The sequence below is a fragment of the Lynx rufus genome, unplaced genomic scaffold (assembly GCF_022079265.1).
Source record: "Lynx rufus isolate CCGP_SWC_20201006 ecotype Redwood Valley unplaced genomic scaffold, mLynRuf1.p SCAF_28, whole genome shotgun sequence".
Classification (NCBI taxonomy): Eukaryota; Metazoa; Chordata; class Mammalia; order Carnivora; family Felidae; genus Lynx; species Lynx rufus.
The window spans coordinates 11,379,024-11,395,319 of NW_025814843.1; positions in this window are offsets into that span (position 1 = coordinate 11,379,024).

Consider the following 16,296-nt stretch of genomic DNA (forward strand, 5'->3'; position numbering starts at 1 on the left):
CCAGGCCCTAACTAACCAATGGCTACTCACCACCGGGCAGTTACCCAAAAAGAAAATTCAGTCTGTTCCCAGACTCCCTCACCACTGCCTTGGGGCAGACAGTCTCTCTTTGCTTCCTGCCCTCTGCTCTGGCTTGGTGTATTCAATAACAAAGAAATTTTTTAAAATTATGTTTATTTATTTTTGAGAGAGAGAGAGAGAGAGAGCACAAGCACAAGCGGGGGAGGGGCAGAGAGAGAGAGGGAGACACAGAATCCGAAGCAGCTCCAGGCTCCGAGCTGTCAGCACAGAGCCCGACGCTGGACTCGAACCCATGAACTGCGAGATCATGAAGTCAAGAGTCTGATGCTTGACCAGCTGAGCCACCCAGGCCCCCCCTGTACCATTATTATTTTCTTGAAACAGACAACATACCGTCTAAGGGTGAGAGGCATTGTTAATGGCGGTAGATATAAGTATGTATTCTTTCTGATAACTTCCCTCGGCCTCTTGCTTACGTGCCAGATTACCAGTATGCGGGTGCCAATCCACATAGCATAGGCGAGCCACGTGGGACGTATGCCAACCATTTTAGATTTAATATAAAATCATACCCAACTGGATCGTCTTGTAGACCCCTGGAGACAGAGGCCAGGCCCACGGCAGCAGCCGTCTCTGCCGGAAGCTTCCAAGATGGGATCCTCGATTCTCTAAAACCCTCCGGTGGCTTCTCGTCGCGTTGGGAAAATAGTCAAGCCCCTTACTGTGGCCCCCAAGTGATGTCTGAACCCAAACACGGTTGCAGATGAAAGAGGCAGGACGTATTTTATTGATTATTGTACTTTATTATTTAAGTAATCTCCACACTCAACATGGGGCTCGAACTCACAACCCTGAGATCAAGAGTCACACGTTCTGCAGCTTTTCACATGGCTGTTTCCTTCTCATTATTCCCTTCCTAGTTCAAATACTACCTCCTCAGAGAAGGTTTCTCCCACCACCCTAACGAGGTACATCCTCACTCTCCTCTATGCCCCCAACATGCCGCACATACTGGCTGCATACATGACCTCATGGTGTTTATAGAAATAGCACTTATCACTGTGTGAAATTGCCTATTTATTTATGTATTTATTTGCTTATATATTACATCTTCTCCACCGGATAATAAGTATTGCGAGAGCAGGAACATTTTCTCTTTTATCCAGTTATCTCCAGTACCTAAAATAGTATAGGTAGGTAGTTATTACTCTTTAAGTATGGGAGGGATGGATGGATGGTTGTTGGATGGATGGTTGATGGGCGGATAATGGATGGATAGATGGATGGATGGATGGATGGACAGATGGGCAGACGGATGGATGATGGATGGATGGATGGATGGACAGACGGATGGACAGATGGGCAGACGGATGGATGATGGATAGATGGATGGATGGATGGACAGATGGGCAGACGGATGGATGATGGATGGATGGATGGACAGACGGATGGACAGATGGGCAGACGGATGGATGATGGATGGATGGATGGTAGTTGGATGGATGGGTGGTTGAATGATGAGTGGATGAATGGTTGATGGGTGGATAATGGATGGATGATGGATGGATGGATGGATGGACAGATGGATGGATGATGGATGGATGGATGATGGATGGATAGACGGACAGACGGATGGATGATGGATGGATGGATGGATAGATGGACAGATGGGCAGACGGATGGATGATGGATGGATGGATGGTAGTTGGATGGATGGATGGATGGATGGACAGACGGATGGATGATGGATGGATGGTGGATGGATGGTGGATGGATGGATGGATGGACGGATGGACAGACGGATGGATGATGGATGGATGGATGGTAGTTGGATGGATGGGTGGTTGGATGATGAGTGGATGGATGGTTGATGGGTGGATGGATGGATGGATGGACGGATGGATACATGACATGAAACATTCCTGGGGCTTGGTGACTTAGCCAAGGTAACCTGCCAAATGAGGGCAGGTCTAAGACTCACGGTTTCCTTCTGGTTCCCCGCCCTGTAGCTAAACAGCAGGTTACTTGGAGCCCAGCAAGAACAGTCACATTGCCCTGGGGCGGAAATGCACTTTGGGAGGAAGCCAGCCCAGGGAAGAAACCCTGGCACTCGCTCCTGTCTGTGGACTTGCCTCTCTGGTCTCTCCATTTGGCATACTGTTCTCTGTCCTCACCCTGCTGACTATACTCGTCATTGAAGACTGAGCTCAATTTAGTTAAATGGCAAGATACAACACACATTTATAAAGATTAGAAGCCATACAGAAAATACTTACCAGCCTGACTTTATATATATTACAAACCAGAATCTTCCATACTAGGATAGATACTAAAAGGTGAGTAGGGGTGCCTGGATGGCTCAGTTGGTTAAGTGTCTGACTCTTGATCTCAGCTCAGGTCTTGATCTCAGGGTCATGAGTTCAAGCCCTGTGTGGGGCTCTATGCTGGACATGAAGCCTACTTTAAAAAAAAAGTGAGAGATAAGAGTCTGTGAGAAGATATCTGTAACACATATAGCAGACAAAAGATTACTATCTATGACATGTAAAGGGCTCCTATAAATGAATAAAAAGACCAATACACCAATTAAAGAAACTCAGGGCAAATAGATAAAGAAGCTGGGGCACGTCCACTCAATGGAATATTATTCAGCGATCCAGACAGGTAAAAAGAAACCAACAGGCAATTCAAGACTAGAAATAATAAAAACAGACGATGAACTTACGAAGAAGCCAGTAGTAAGAGAATGCAAAGTAAAACTGAATGCCATTGTTCACCTCTTAGATTGCCAAAAATTGGAAAGGACTGATAGAATACAGTGTCAGTGAGCATGGAGGGAAATGGGTACCCGCTGGTGGGAATGTAAACTGGCAAAATTGTTTTGGAGAAAATTTTGGCAAAAATGTTTTCTTTTTTAGCAAAAAGACTAAAAAAATTTTTTTTAATGTTTATTTTTGAGAGAGATACAGAGTGTGAGCGGGGGAGGGGCAGAGAGAGAGGGAGACACAGAATCTGAAGCAGCTCCAGGCTCTGAGCCGTCAGCACAGAGCCCGACGTGGGGCTCGAACCCACCAACCGCGTGATCATGATCTGAGCCGAAGTTGGACGTTTAACTGACTGAGCCACCCGGGCGCCCCTTGGCAAAAATACTTTTAAGTGTGCCACCACTTTGTAAGTAACCTTACTTACAGGGATGCAGCTTGTTGACATTCACTGGCCAAGCTGTATTTCTGAATCTACTATTCATCACTGCAGCATTGGTTGAAATGAAAAAGAAGTCAGGTATTAGTAGGATAATGGACAATAACTATAGTACATTTATACACTAAAATAAGATAAAATACTACAACAATGAATTAGGTCCACGAATTAAGTACTAAGATGAAAACCATGTTAAATTAAAAAGCGATTTGTGTGTGTGTGTGTGGTCAGTTAAGCATCCCACTCTTGATTTCCGCTCAGGTCACCATCTCACAGTTCGTGAGATCAAGCCCCACATCGGGCTCTGTGCGATGACAGAGAGTGTGTGCTCATGCAAGCGAGGGTGGGGTGAGGGGTAGGGGCAGAGGGAGACAGAGAGAGAATCCCAAGCAGGGCTCGATCTGGGATCTTGACCTGAGCTGAAATCAAGAGTCGGATGCTCAACCCACTGAGCCACCCAGGCGTCCCTGGTATTTTAATGTTTTACCAAAATAAACATTTTTGTCTAAGTGAGAAAAATTATTTTACAAGGCTCCAGTGTCTTTAAAAACTCAGTTAAAAACTTTTTCTTAACTAAATTTATTGTTGAATCTATTCTAAGGTCTGTCCTCTTTGACCAAGCGATCGACACCATATAAACATAGAAAAATACATTACCACCCTCTAAGAACTTAGGGGAGCCTGGGTGGCTCAGTCGGTTGAGCGTCCGACTTCAGCTCAGGTCACGATCTGGCAGTTTGTGAGTTCGAGCCCCACATCAGGGTCTGTGCTGGGCTCTGTGCTGACAGCTTGGAGCCTGGAACCTGCTTCGGATTCTGTGTCTCCCTCTCTCTGACCCTCCCCCGTTCATGCTCTGTCTCTCTCTGTCTCAAAAAGAAATAAACATTAAAAAAATTAAAAAAAAAAGAACGTAAATGACTACAAAAACCAAACTCACAGAATCCAGTAGCTACGGAATACTCTAGAAAGAGTTTGGACTAGCTGCCACAAAAACCCAGGGCAGACTTGGCACTCGCTGATTAACTGTGATTTCAGCCTCAAAATTCAAATTTTTGGAGGCTCGTGTTCCTCATCTGCAAAATGAAGAGAGACCATAAAACTAACATAGGGGGTCTAAGAAGCAAAAGTGGGATTGCCGAGTGCAGAGGGAAGAATAATGAGCCAGGGTGAGTAGAACAGAGATTAGACTGGTGTGTGTACAGTAGGTCCCACCCACCTGTCCCTCTCCCAGAGTCCGGGTTACCGCTGCCCTGCAGAACTGATTTACGCTGGTCACTGAAGGAATTCAGTCGCATGATTGAAAAAATGGCCACAATCATCTCACTTCTGCTGCTTAATAATGACCTGCGGGTTCTAGCCAATACAAAGCAACGATGAGGAGGGAAGGAGGGAGAGAAGGAGGCAAGGAGGGAAGGAAGGAAGGAAGGAAGAGAGGGAGGGAGGGAAGGAAGAGAGGGAGGGAGGGATGGAAGGAAGGGGCAAAAAACGTACAGTTGCTAGAATTGTAGACTCAAAATTATAAGATTCAAAATTTTAATCCAGCCTTATTCAAAATAAAAAAAAACAATTGGTCACAAGAGCATTTGATGAGAAGACTGATAAGGAAATACATTTTGGCCCAAATTATTTGAGGCCGCCAGGGCTGTCCCAGTGACGATCACCTTGGCAAGAGAGGGAGGAAGAGGAACCCAGCCAGGTGCCACCGAAGATCTCGTTTATGATTAAACCGGACACGCTTGCTTCCTCGTGTTCGTGCTGGCGGGTCCTTTCGACGTGTTTGCTGTCGTTCAGGGAGAAGGAACTGAAGGGGTTCCACAAGACATCCACCCCGTCAGAGCACAAGACTTTTTTGCGTCCGTTTTATCGCACAGGAACGTAACCTTTAACGACAGACTTGGGATAACCATAAAACATGTAAAATATAATTACTAGACAGACCGTATTTGTTCCTTCCTTTAGGCCACAAAATACGCTGGCTGTCGAAAACCCAACTTGCTCATTCGGGCTGCGAACGAACCAGTGGTTTTATGATCGCTGACGAGCCATTTTATAAATGTCTCCTGCGTAGACATCGGTTGGCCCAAAGCGTTTCTGGGAGAGCTGGAGAGCCAGGTTCGGGGTGACAGGGCAAGAACCACAACCAAAGGTTTGGCACAGAACCAGCCTCAACACTACACCACCACTGCCACCCCGGAGGGGCAAAGGAGGCAGGGACATGCTCATGGCACTGAGACCGGGGGGCCACCCGTGGCATCGTGGCACCAGACGCTGGATTCTGCTGTGTCTTTCACCTCTGTTTCTTCCTCAGCTCCCGATCCGCAGTTTAGGTCAGCTTGTACGGTGAGAGGGGGGCCATGCCCTTGACCAAGACCGTTAAGGTGGGTTTGAGGTTCCTCAAAAAATTAAAAATAGAACTACCCTACGACCCAGCAATTGCACTGCTAGGCATTTATCCAGGGGATACAGGTGTGCTGTTTCGAAGGGACACATGCACCCCCATGTTTATAGCAGCACCATCAACAATAGCCAAAGTCTGGAAAGAGCCCAAATGTCCATTGATGGATGAATGGATAAAGAAGATGTGTTATATATATACAATGGAGTATTACTCGGCAATCAAAAAGAATGAAATCATGCCATTTGCAACTACGTGGATGGAACTGGAGGGTATTATGCTAAGTGAAATTAGTCAAAGACAAAAATCGTATGACTTCACTCATATGAGGACTTTAAGAGACAAAACAGATGAACATAAGAGAAGGGAAGCAAAAATAATACAAAAACAGGGAGGGGGACAAAGCATAAGAGACTCACAAATATGGAGAACAAACTGAGGGTTATGGGAGGGGTTGTGGGAGGGGGGATGGCTAAATGGGGGAGGGGCATTAAGGAATCTACCCCTGAAGTCATTGTTGAACTATACGCTAATTTGGATGTAGATTAAAAAATAAATTAAGTTAAAAAAAGTTGAAATTTATTTTAGAGACAGAGAGTGGGAGGAGGGAAGAGGAAGGGAGAGAATCCCAAGCAGGCATCACACTGAGCTCGGAACCTCATGCGGGGCTCGATCCCACAACCCTGGGATCATGACCTGAGCAGAAATCAAGAGTCGGACGCTCAACCGACTGAGCCACCCAGGTGCCCCAAAGTCTTTCTTTTAAATCCAAGATCCAGTTAAGGTGTTTCTATTACATTTGGCCCTGAATACCTCTTTCACTGTAAAGCAGACAACTCCTCCCCTGCCTCTGCCCCTGTCCCCCCCACCCCCCTGCCCTGCCGCCCAAGGTTGACTTGAACAACTCACTCTTGTAGAATGCATTTCTCAGTTGGTGTGATTTTGCCCCCTAGGGGAAAATTTGGTAATACCTGGGGACATTTTGGGTCACAGCTGGGGAGGCGTATGTTAGTTCTTTTGGATTGCTCTGGCAAAATAACATAGGCTGTTGAGACACGTGGCTTATAAAAACAGAAATTTCTTCCTCACGGTTCTGGAGGCTGGAAAGTCCAAGCTGTGGCCAACAGGTTCAGTGTCTGTCGAGGGTCCGCTTCCCGGCCCACAGATGGCTGTCGTTTTGCTATAAGCTCAGATGGGGAAAGGCAGAGGGAACGTTTATAAAGGACACTAATATCATTCGTGAGGGCTCTGCACTCCTGACCTAGTCACGTCCAGAGGCCCCTGCCTCCTAATGTTACCACCCTGGGGATTAGGACATAAACATATGCATTTTGGGGAGACACATTCAGTCTACAGTAATGTTCTACTGGCATGTGACAGGGAGGGGCCAGACGCACTTCCAAATATCCTACGATGTCTAGGAGTGTCCCTACAATAAAGTATCCAGGGGCGCCTGAGTGGCTCAGTCCGTTAAGCCTCCGACTTTGGCTCAGGTCATGATCTCACAGTCTGTGGGTTCGAGCCCCGTGTCGGGCTCTGTGCTGACAACTCAGAGCCTGGAGCCCGCTTCGGATTCTGTGTCTCCCTCTCTCTCTGCCCTTCCCCCACTTGTGCTCTCTCTCTCTCTCTCTCAAAAATAAATAAACATTAAAAAAAAATTATCCAGCCTGAAACGTCAGTAGTGCTACAGATAAGAACCCCTTGCCCACCTGTCTCTAATTGTTTACTTTGATTTAGATTCATCGGGGCGCCTGGGTGGCGCAGTCGGTTAAGTGTCCGACTTCAGCCAGGTCACGATCTCACGGTTCGTGAGTTTGAGCCCCGCGTCGGGCTCTGTGCTGACAGCTCGGAGCCCGGAGCCTGCTTCGGATTCTGTGTCTCCCTCTCTCTCTCTGACCCTCCCTCGTTCATGCTCTGTCTCTCTCTGTCCCAAAAATAAATAAACGTTGAAAAAAAAATTAGATTCATGTTTATTTATTTTTTAAAATGTTTATTTTTGAGACAGAGAGAGACAGAGCATGAACGGGGGAGGGTCAGAGAGAGAGAGGGAGACACAGAATCCGAAGCAGGCTCCGGGCTCCGAGCTGTCAGCACAGAGCCCGACGCGGGGCTTGAACCACGAACTGTGAGATCATGACCTGAGCCGAAGTCAGAGGTTCAACAGACTGAGCCACCCAGGCGCCCCCACCATTGTACATCTTGGTGCCCGCGTTGTCACCGGTCAGCCAGTGTGAGTCACTGTAAGTTGCCCCTGTGTCCTTTCCACATTTTCATTCATCTCTCAGCTTGCTTTTTACTCTGTGTCTTTTTTCTAAGTTTTTCGAGAATCTCCAGCACATGGTAAATTCTCATTAAACGTCACCTATCATTTTTATCATCCTTATTTCATTCAGTAAAAATATTCCTATTCATAGCCACTCCAGTTGTTCACTATTTTCACCCTACCGTGAACAATTCACAATAAACTTGCTTGTACTGGTAGGGATATTCTTTTATGTTAGTATTTTTATTTGAGTAGAAAGGTTCCCAACAGTGGGATTGTTGTCACTAGGTATGTGCATATTTATTTATTTTTAATTTTATTTAAAAAAAATTTTTAACGTTTATTTATTTTTGGGACAGAGAGAGACAGAGCATGAACTGGGGAGGGGCAGAGAGAGAGGGAGACACAGAATCGGAAACAGGCTCCAGGCTCCGAGCCATCAGCCCAGAGCCTGACGCGGGGCTCAAACTCACGGACCGCGAGATCGTGACCTGGCTGAAGTCGGACCGCGAGATCGTGACCTGGCTGAAGTCGGACGCTTAACCGACTGCGCCACCCAGGCGCCCCGGTATGTGCATATTTAAACTTTTAATCCATACAGTAAGATCTGGGCGCCCGGGTGGCTCAGTCAGTTGAGCGTCCCACTCTTGATTTTGGCTCAGGTTAAGATCTCGAAGTTGTGGGATCAAGGCCCACGTTGGGCTCTGTGCTGACAACATGGAACCTGCTTGGGATTCTCTCTCTCTCTCTCTCTCTCTCTCTCTCTGTCCCTCCCCGGCTTGCTCTCTCTTTCTAAATAAATAAATAAACATTAAAAAAGAATATAAATACGCAGAGTGAGATCATTGCACAAAAAGTTATTTCATTTCACATATGCACCTGCTAAGTGTGAGAGTACCCTTCTCTCTATATTTGACCAGCACAGATTATTCTGGGCCCTGGTGGGTTCCTGCACCTCTGGTGGGGGAACAGTGTGTTTACCTGACTGCTAGAGCCTCTCTGCGTTTGCTTAATGACCACATGCACTCCCCAAGTTGCCATTTCTACCCTTGCCTCTTTGATTTTCCATGGTACTGTTTGTCTTGCTGTCATCGATTTCTAGGAGCTGAATATATACATGATAGCATTAAGCCTTTGATTATCATTTATATTGCTAATATATGCCTTTGGTCTTTTGCCGTACATCCTGTATCTTGTTTCAGAAAGGATAATACCAATCTAAACGAATGCTTTCTCTAGTTCATGAAAAGATTGTCTTTTTTTTTTGAGTATTTATTTTTGAGAGAGAGAGAGAGAGAGAGAGAATGAGTGGGGGAGGGGCAGAGAGAGAGGGAGACGCAGAATGGGAAGCAGGCTCCAGGCTCTGAGCTGTCAGCACAGAGCCTGACGTGGGGCTTGAACTCACAAACCGTGAGATCATGACCTGAGTCGATGTCAGACCCTTAACCGGCTGAGCCACCCAGGCACCCTATTCTTTCTTTCTTTCTTTCTTTCTTTCTTTCTTTCTTTCTTTCTTTCTTAAAGTAGGCTTCATGCTCAACGTGGAGCCCAATGAGGGCTTTGAACTCATGACCCTGAGACCAAGATCTAAGTTGAGATCAAGAGTCAGATGCTTAACCAACAGAGCCACCCAGGAGCCCCTAAAATATTATTATTTTTTTTAAATATTCTTTATACATGGATAAGGTGCATTTGCACTGTGTAGGTAGAATTATTTTCTCCACTAGAGTAGGAGTGATTATGTCCCCACCCCCTCCCTTACACACATAATCCTGAATGTGCAGAAGAGTGTTGGGACCATGATAAGCATTCGATACATGTGTACTCAGCCGATGAATTTTAAAGTTTCAGCACACCATCTATAAAAATAAAATAACGTTACCCTGTCACAGCACAACGGCTGGAATCATTTTATTTTTTTTAAATTTTTTTTTCAACGTTTATTTATTTTTGGGACAGAGAGAGACAGAGCATGAACGGGGGAGGGGCAGAGAGAGAGGGAGACACAGAATCGGAAGCAGGCTCCAGGCTCTGAGCCATCAGCCCAGAGCCCGACGCAGGGCTCGAACTCCCGGACCGCGAGATCGTGACCTGGCTGAAGTCGGACGCTTAACCGACTGCGCCACCCAGGTGCCCCATGGAATCATTTTATATCAAATTTGGAAGCTACTTAGGATGGTCTGAATGAAAACATAGGCTATCAAATTCACCAGGAGTGGGGTTAGAAATGTGAGGGATCACCTCAAGTATTATACTCACCTTTTCTCCTTAGTGGCTCCAAGCATTGATTTCTTCTTTTGAACATTTACCTCTTGTTTTTATTTTAATTCCAGCGTAGTTAACTTAGTGTTATATTCATTTTGGGTGTAAAATACAGTGATTTGACACTTCCGTATATCACCCAAGGCTCTCACGACAGGTGCACTCCTTAACCCCCATCACCTATTTCCCCCACTCCCACCCCCACCCTCTCCGGTGACCATCAGTTTCTTCTCTATGGTTAAGAGTCGGTCTCTTTTTTATTTGTTTTGTTTCTTAAATTCCACATATGAGTGAAATCATATGCTATTTGTCCTTCTCTGACTGACTTATGTCACTTAGCGTCATACTCCCTAGGTCTACCCACGTCGTTACGAGCGTTTGAGTTTTTTTAAATTGTCTTAGTCTTCTTTGCTTTTGTTTTGGTTTGTGTTTGTTTGTGTTTGTTCTTGTTTGTTTTTTAAATTTTTTTTTTCAACGTTTATTTATTTTTGGGACAGAGAGAGACAGAGCATGAACGGGGGAGGGGCAGAGAGAGAGGGAGACACAGAATCGGAAACAGGCTCCAGGCTCCGAGCCATCAGCCCAGAGCCTGATGCGGGGCTCGAACCCACGGACCGCGAGATCGTGACCTGGCTGAAGTCGGACGCTTCACCGACTGCGCCACCCAGGCGCCCCTGTTCTTGTTTGTTTTTTTATGGGGCGTGCTATTCAGATGAACTGGGTACCAGATGTGTGTTCTCTGTGTATCCTCCCTTCTAAGACCTTCCAGTGAACAGAGCAAAAATCATGGAGTCTTGAAAAATATGTACATTTTTAGAAATCATATGTTTACATTAATATCACCAATGCAACGTCAACAAATGCCACCACGCCTTTGTCCTTCTGTGTTTGTATCTTTCCTCTCTCACGGTGAGAGTCCTAGTTCTCAAAAAAAAAAGCAACATATTTGTGCACTTGGTCTATTCTATGTTGTACCCAAAATATCATGACAATGACTCCTTACATGGTGATTTTTATGAGACTCTGATTTATGCTGTTTCCTTTCGTGAAGAAAAAAAAAAAAAGAATACGGATAGAAGCAGCTTCGGAATGGCAGGGTAAAGGTCTCTGAAAATCTGCTCCTCCATAGAAGCAACGAAAACACTGGCAAAAAGGGTCAAAATCCCCCTTTTTTTTTAGAACTCTAGAAATCAATGAAAGGCTTGCTAAAATCCAAGAAGGATCTATTGAAGAGAAAAGCCAAAGTTAGGTAAGAACAGAAAGCTTTCTGGCATTTTAATTTACCCTATTCCCATCCCCCCCTCCTTATCTATCTATCTATCTACCTACCTGAGAGTGGGGGAGGGGCGGGGAGAGAGGGAGAGAGAGAGCGAGAGAGAGGGAGAAATTCCTAAGCAGGCTCGATACTCAGCGCACAGCCCAACTTGGGGCTCAATCCCACGCCCCTGGGATCATGACCTGAGCTGACTCAAGAGTTACACGCTCAACTGTCCGAGCCACTGAGTCACCCCAGCCCCTCTCCTTATCTTTGTAATAGACTGGAAACTGTAGCGGCTAATGACAGCCGCCAGCCTAGAAGCCACTAGAGGGGCCAGAATAGGTTTGAACTTCCTCCCAAATCCCCAACCCAGAAGACCAGTCACCTTTTGATCTGCCTGGCGACTCCTTAAAAATCTCCACTCTTAGGGCTTGTTTTTATTTGAACTGACTCAGAGCTCACTCCCTGCAAACAGCCCTATCCCCGGGGCATTTGTTGGAGGAAAAAAAAAAAAAAGCAACCAAAACAGTTACAATTGTTTGACATCATAGCTCCCAAGGTGGTAATCCCAGTTGGAGCTGATAAGAGGCGGACTGAAGAAGTTGAACGGAAAAGCTGGGGAATGAGATGTCCACGGAGGGCTTTGATAATCTCCGACTTCTACTAGGGACTCCAGAAGGACACGTGGGCAGGGCTGTGCACATGTGTGAGAGACACTCGAGAGGCCCCAATCTCTCATTTCTAACCGACCTTGAGGTTTTGTACGAGCAGGAAATGAAGGGTCAAGCAGAGTTAAGCTTGACCAGTTAAGTTAACCAGAGCCCGACTTCGGCTCAGGTCAGGATCTCACGGTTTTTGAGTTCGAGGCCCGTGTCGGGCTCTGTGCTAACAGCATGGAGCCTGCTTGGGATTCTCTCTCTCTCCCCCTGTCTCTCTGCCCCTCCCCTGCTCGCTCTGTCTCTCTCTCAAAATAAATAAATAAATAAACTTAAAAAAAAAAAAAAAGAGCCATACAAAGATGTTCATGCCCATCACATCTTTTCAACATTAGACTGGAAATTCTACCCAGGGAAATTAGGTAAGAAAATGAAACAAAAGACATCCAGATTGGAAAGAAAGAAGTACAACTATATTCTCAGATGACGTGATCTTGTATCCAGAAAATCCTAAGAAAGTCCACTAAAAACCACCAGACCTAATAAATGAGTTCAGCAAGGGTGAAGGATACAAGATGAATATACAAAAATCAGTCGTATGTCCATACATTAGCAGTGAAAATTCTAAAACTGAAATTAAGCAATCAATTCCATGTACAATAACTCAAGAACGATGAAATGCCTAGGGATAAATTTAACAAAAGAAGAGTGAAGTCTATACTCTAAAAACTACAAAACATCATTGAAAGAAATTTAAGACAGAAAAAATGGAAAAACATACCATCTTCATGGCTTGGAAAATTTTATATCGTTAAGATGACATCACTTCTGGGGCGCCTGGGGGGCTCAGTCGGTTGAGTGTCCGACCTCGGCTCAGGTCATGATCTCACAGTCTGTGAGTTCGAGCCCCGCATTGGGCTCCGTGCTGACAGCTCAGAGCCCGGAGCCTGTTTTGGATTCTGTGTCTCCCTCTCTCTCTCTGACCCTCCCCCGTTCAGGCTCTGTCTCTCTCTGTCTCAAAAATAAATAAACGTTAAAAAAAAATTAAAAAAAAAGATGACATCACTTCTCAAAATGATCTATAGATTCAAAACGATGCCTTTTAATATCCCAGCTGGTTTCTTTGAAGACACTGACAAACTGATCCTCATTTGGGAACCCAAGGAGCCCATAACAGACAAAACAATCTTAACAAAGAAGAACAAAGTTGGAAGCCTCACATTTCTTGATTTCAAAATATCATACGTGTCCTAAGAGAACTGAATCCAGAATATAAAAAGAACTCTTACAACTCAACAATATAAAGCAAAATAACCCAATTTATTTATTTTTAAAAATTTTTTTTAACGTTTATTTATTTTTGAGACAGACACAGAGCATGAAGGGGGGAGGGGCAGAGAGAGAAGGAGACACAGAATCGGAAGCAGGCTCCGGGCTCCGAGCCGTCAGCCCAGAGCCCGACGCGGGGCTCGAACTCACGGACCGCGAGATCGTGACCTGAGCTGAAGTCGGACGCTTAACCGACTGCGCCACCCAGGCGCCCCGCAAAATAACCCAATTTAAAAAAATGGGAAAAGGAGCCGAAGAGACGTTTCTCCCAAGAAGATACACAAATGGTTCGTAAACGCATGAAAAGATGTTCAGTATCTTTAGCCAGCAGGGAAATGCCATTCCAAGCCTCACTAAGCTTCCACCCCACCCCAATAGGGTGGCTGAAATTAAAAAAGAAAAATAGAGAAAATAAGTAACAAGGGTTGGCGAAGACGCGGGAAATTTGGAACCCTCGTTTCTCTTGTACAGTTCATTGTAAAATGGTGTCTCTCTTTGGAAGACAGTCTGACCGTTTCTCAAAATGCTAAACACAGAGTTACTGCAGGACCCAGTGACTTCACTCATCGTTACATGAAATGATATGAAAACATGTGTCTATACAACTTGTACATGAATATTCACAGCAGCGTTCCATGGAAATACCCCAAATGTTCCCGAATTGATGAATGGATAAACAAAACGTGGCGTTCCCACAAGAGAATCCTAGTGAGCCACGGAAGGAACGAAAACATCGACACGGGCTACAACACGAATGAATCTCGGAAACGTTATGCTTAGTGAAGGAAGCCAGACACAAAAGATCCCGTATCTATGAGTCCGCTTATATGAGATGTCCAGAACGGGCAGATCCACATCCACGGAAAGCAGGTAAGTGTTTGCCCGGCACCGGAGGGAGAAGAGAATAGGGGGTCACTCTGGCGGGTATAGGACCGCTTCTGGTGCTGACGCTCTAGAATTGACCGTGGTGATGGTTGCATATCCTCGTGAGTGTACTGAATACCACTGACGTGTATACTTTAAGATGATGAGTTTCATGTTCTGTGAATTATATTTCAGTAAGACTGTAGTAAAAATTAGGAAATACAGAATATATAGGCTTCTTTCTCCATTAAAAAAAAAAAGATTTTATTTTAAAATAATCTCCACCTCCAACCTGGGGCTAGAACTCACGACCCCGAGATCAAGAGTCGCCCAGTCCACCGAGGGAACCATCCAGGCGCTCCTCCCCACTTCTTAAACGAAATGTGGCACACGCTATATACTCTTTGACTTCTGCTTTCTTTCCCACTTAGCGATGTGTCTTGGCATTCATTTCTTTTCCAAAAAAAATTTTTTTTAACGTGTATTCATTTTTGAGAGCAGAGACGGAGCGTGAGCAGGAGAGGGGCAGAGGGAGAGGGAGACACAGAATCCGAAGCAGGCTCCAGGCTCCGAGCCGGACAGAGCCCGACACGGGGCTCGAACCCACGAACCGCGAGATCATGACCTGAGCCGAAGTCAGACGCTCAACCGACTGAGCCACCCAGGTGCCCTCAGAATGATCTCTTTAAAAGTGTAAATCAGGGGCGCCTGGGTGGCGCAGTCGGTTAAGTGTCCGACTTCAGCCAGGTCACAATCTCGCGGTCCGTGAGTTCGAGCCCCGCATCAGGCTCTGGGCTGATGGCTCAGAGCCTGGAGCCTGTTTCCGATTCTGTGTCTCCCTCTCTCTCTGCCCCTCCCCCGTTCATGCTCTGTCTCTCTCTGTCCCAAAAATAAAATAAAAAAACGTTGAAAAAAAAATTAAAAAAAAAAAAAAAAGTGTAAATCAGGGGCGCCTGGGTGGCGCAGTCGGTGAAGCGTCCGACTTCAGCCAGGTCACGATCTCGCGGTCCGTGAGTTCGAGCCCCGCGTCGGGCTCTGGGCTGATGGCTCGGAGCCTGGAGCCTGTTTCCGATTCTGTGTCTCCCTCTCTCTCTCTGCCCCTCCCCCGTTCATGCTCTGTCTCTCTCTGTCCCAAAAATAAAAATAAAAACGTTGAAAAAAAAATTAAAAAAAAAAAGTGTAAATCAAATCTTATAGTTCTTCTGTTTAAAACTCTCCGATGGCTTCCCACAGCAGGTGGAATCAAAGAGAACATGTAATCCAATTCCTTGCTGTGGCTTCAGCATCTCACAAAAGTTGACGTTTGCTGGACCCCTCCAGTCCTTCCCCTGCCCCAGTCATGGTGGCTTGCTTTTGTCTCCTGAACAGGCCAGCCTTGTTAGACTCTCAGGATTTTTCCACGTTTGTCCTCTCTTTGCGTGAATATTCTTTCCCGCCACGTCTTCCCATAGCTGCCCCCATCTTCCCTCTTGGGTCTCTGCCAAAAATTGCCCTATCCTCTACCGCTCTAGTTAATTTTATTCAGAGCCTCTCCCCAAACCACTTGCTGTTTGGGACCTCTCTCTTATATGAACCAATTCCTCCTCCCCCCAGTCCCCGCCCCGTCCCATTTTAAAACACTCATTTGAGGTTGTTTTTTTTTTTTAATTTCTTGCAACAAAAATAATTCCATTTTTATTTGATTTTATTTTTTTAGGGTTTGTTTATTTTTGAGACAGCATGAACAGGGGAGGGGCGGGGGGGGGCAGAGGATCTGAAGCAGACTCTGTGCTGTCAGGGTGGAGTCCTCTTGGGTTTCTCTCTCCCTCTCTCTCTGCCCCTCGGCCCCCCCAAAATAAATAAATAAACTTAAAAAAAAATATGTTAAGAATTCCTCCGAATCGGGCACCTGGGGGGCTTAGTCGGTGAAGCGTTCAACTTTGGCTCAGGTCATGATCTCACGGTTCATGGGTTCAAGCCCCACATAGGGCTCTGTGATGACAGCTCAGAGCCCTCTTCGGATCCTCTGTCCCCCTCTCTCTGCCCTCCCCCCCCAATAAATAAACAT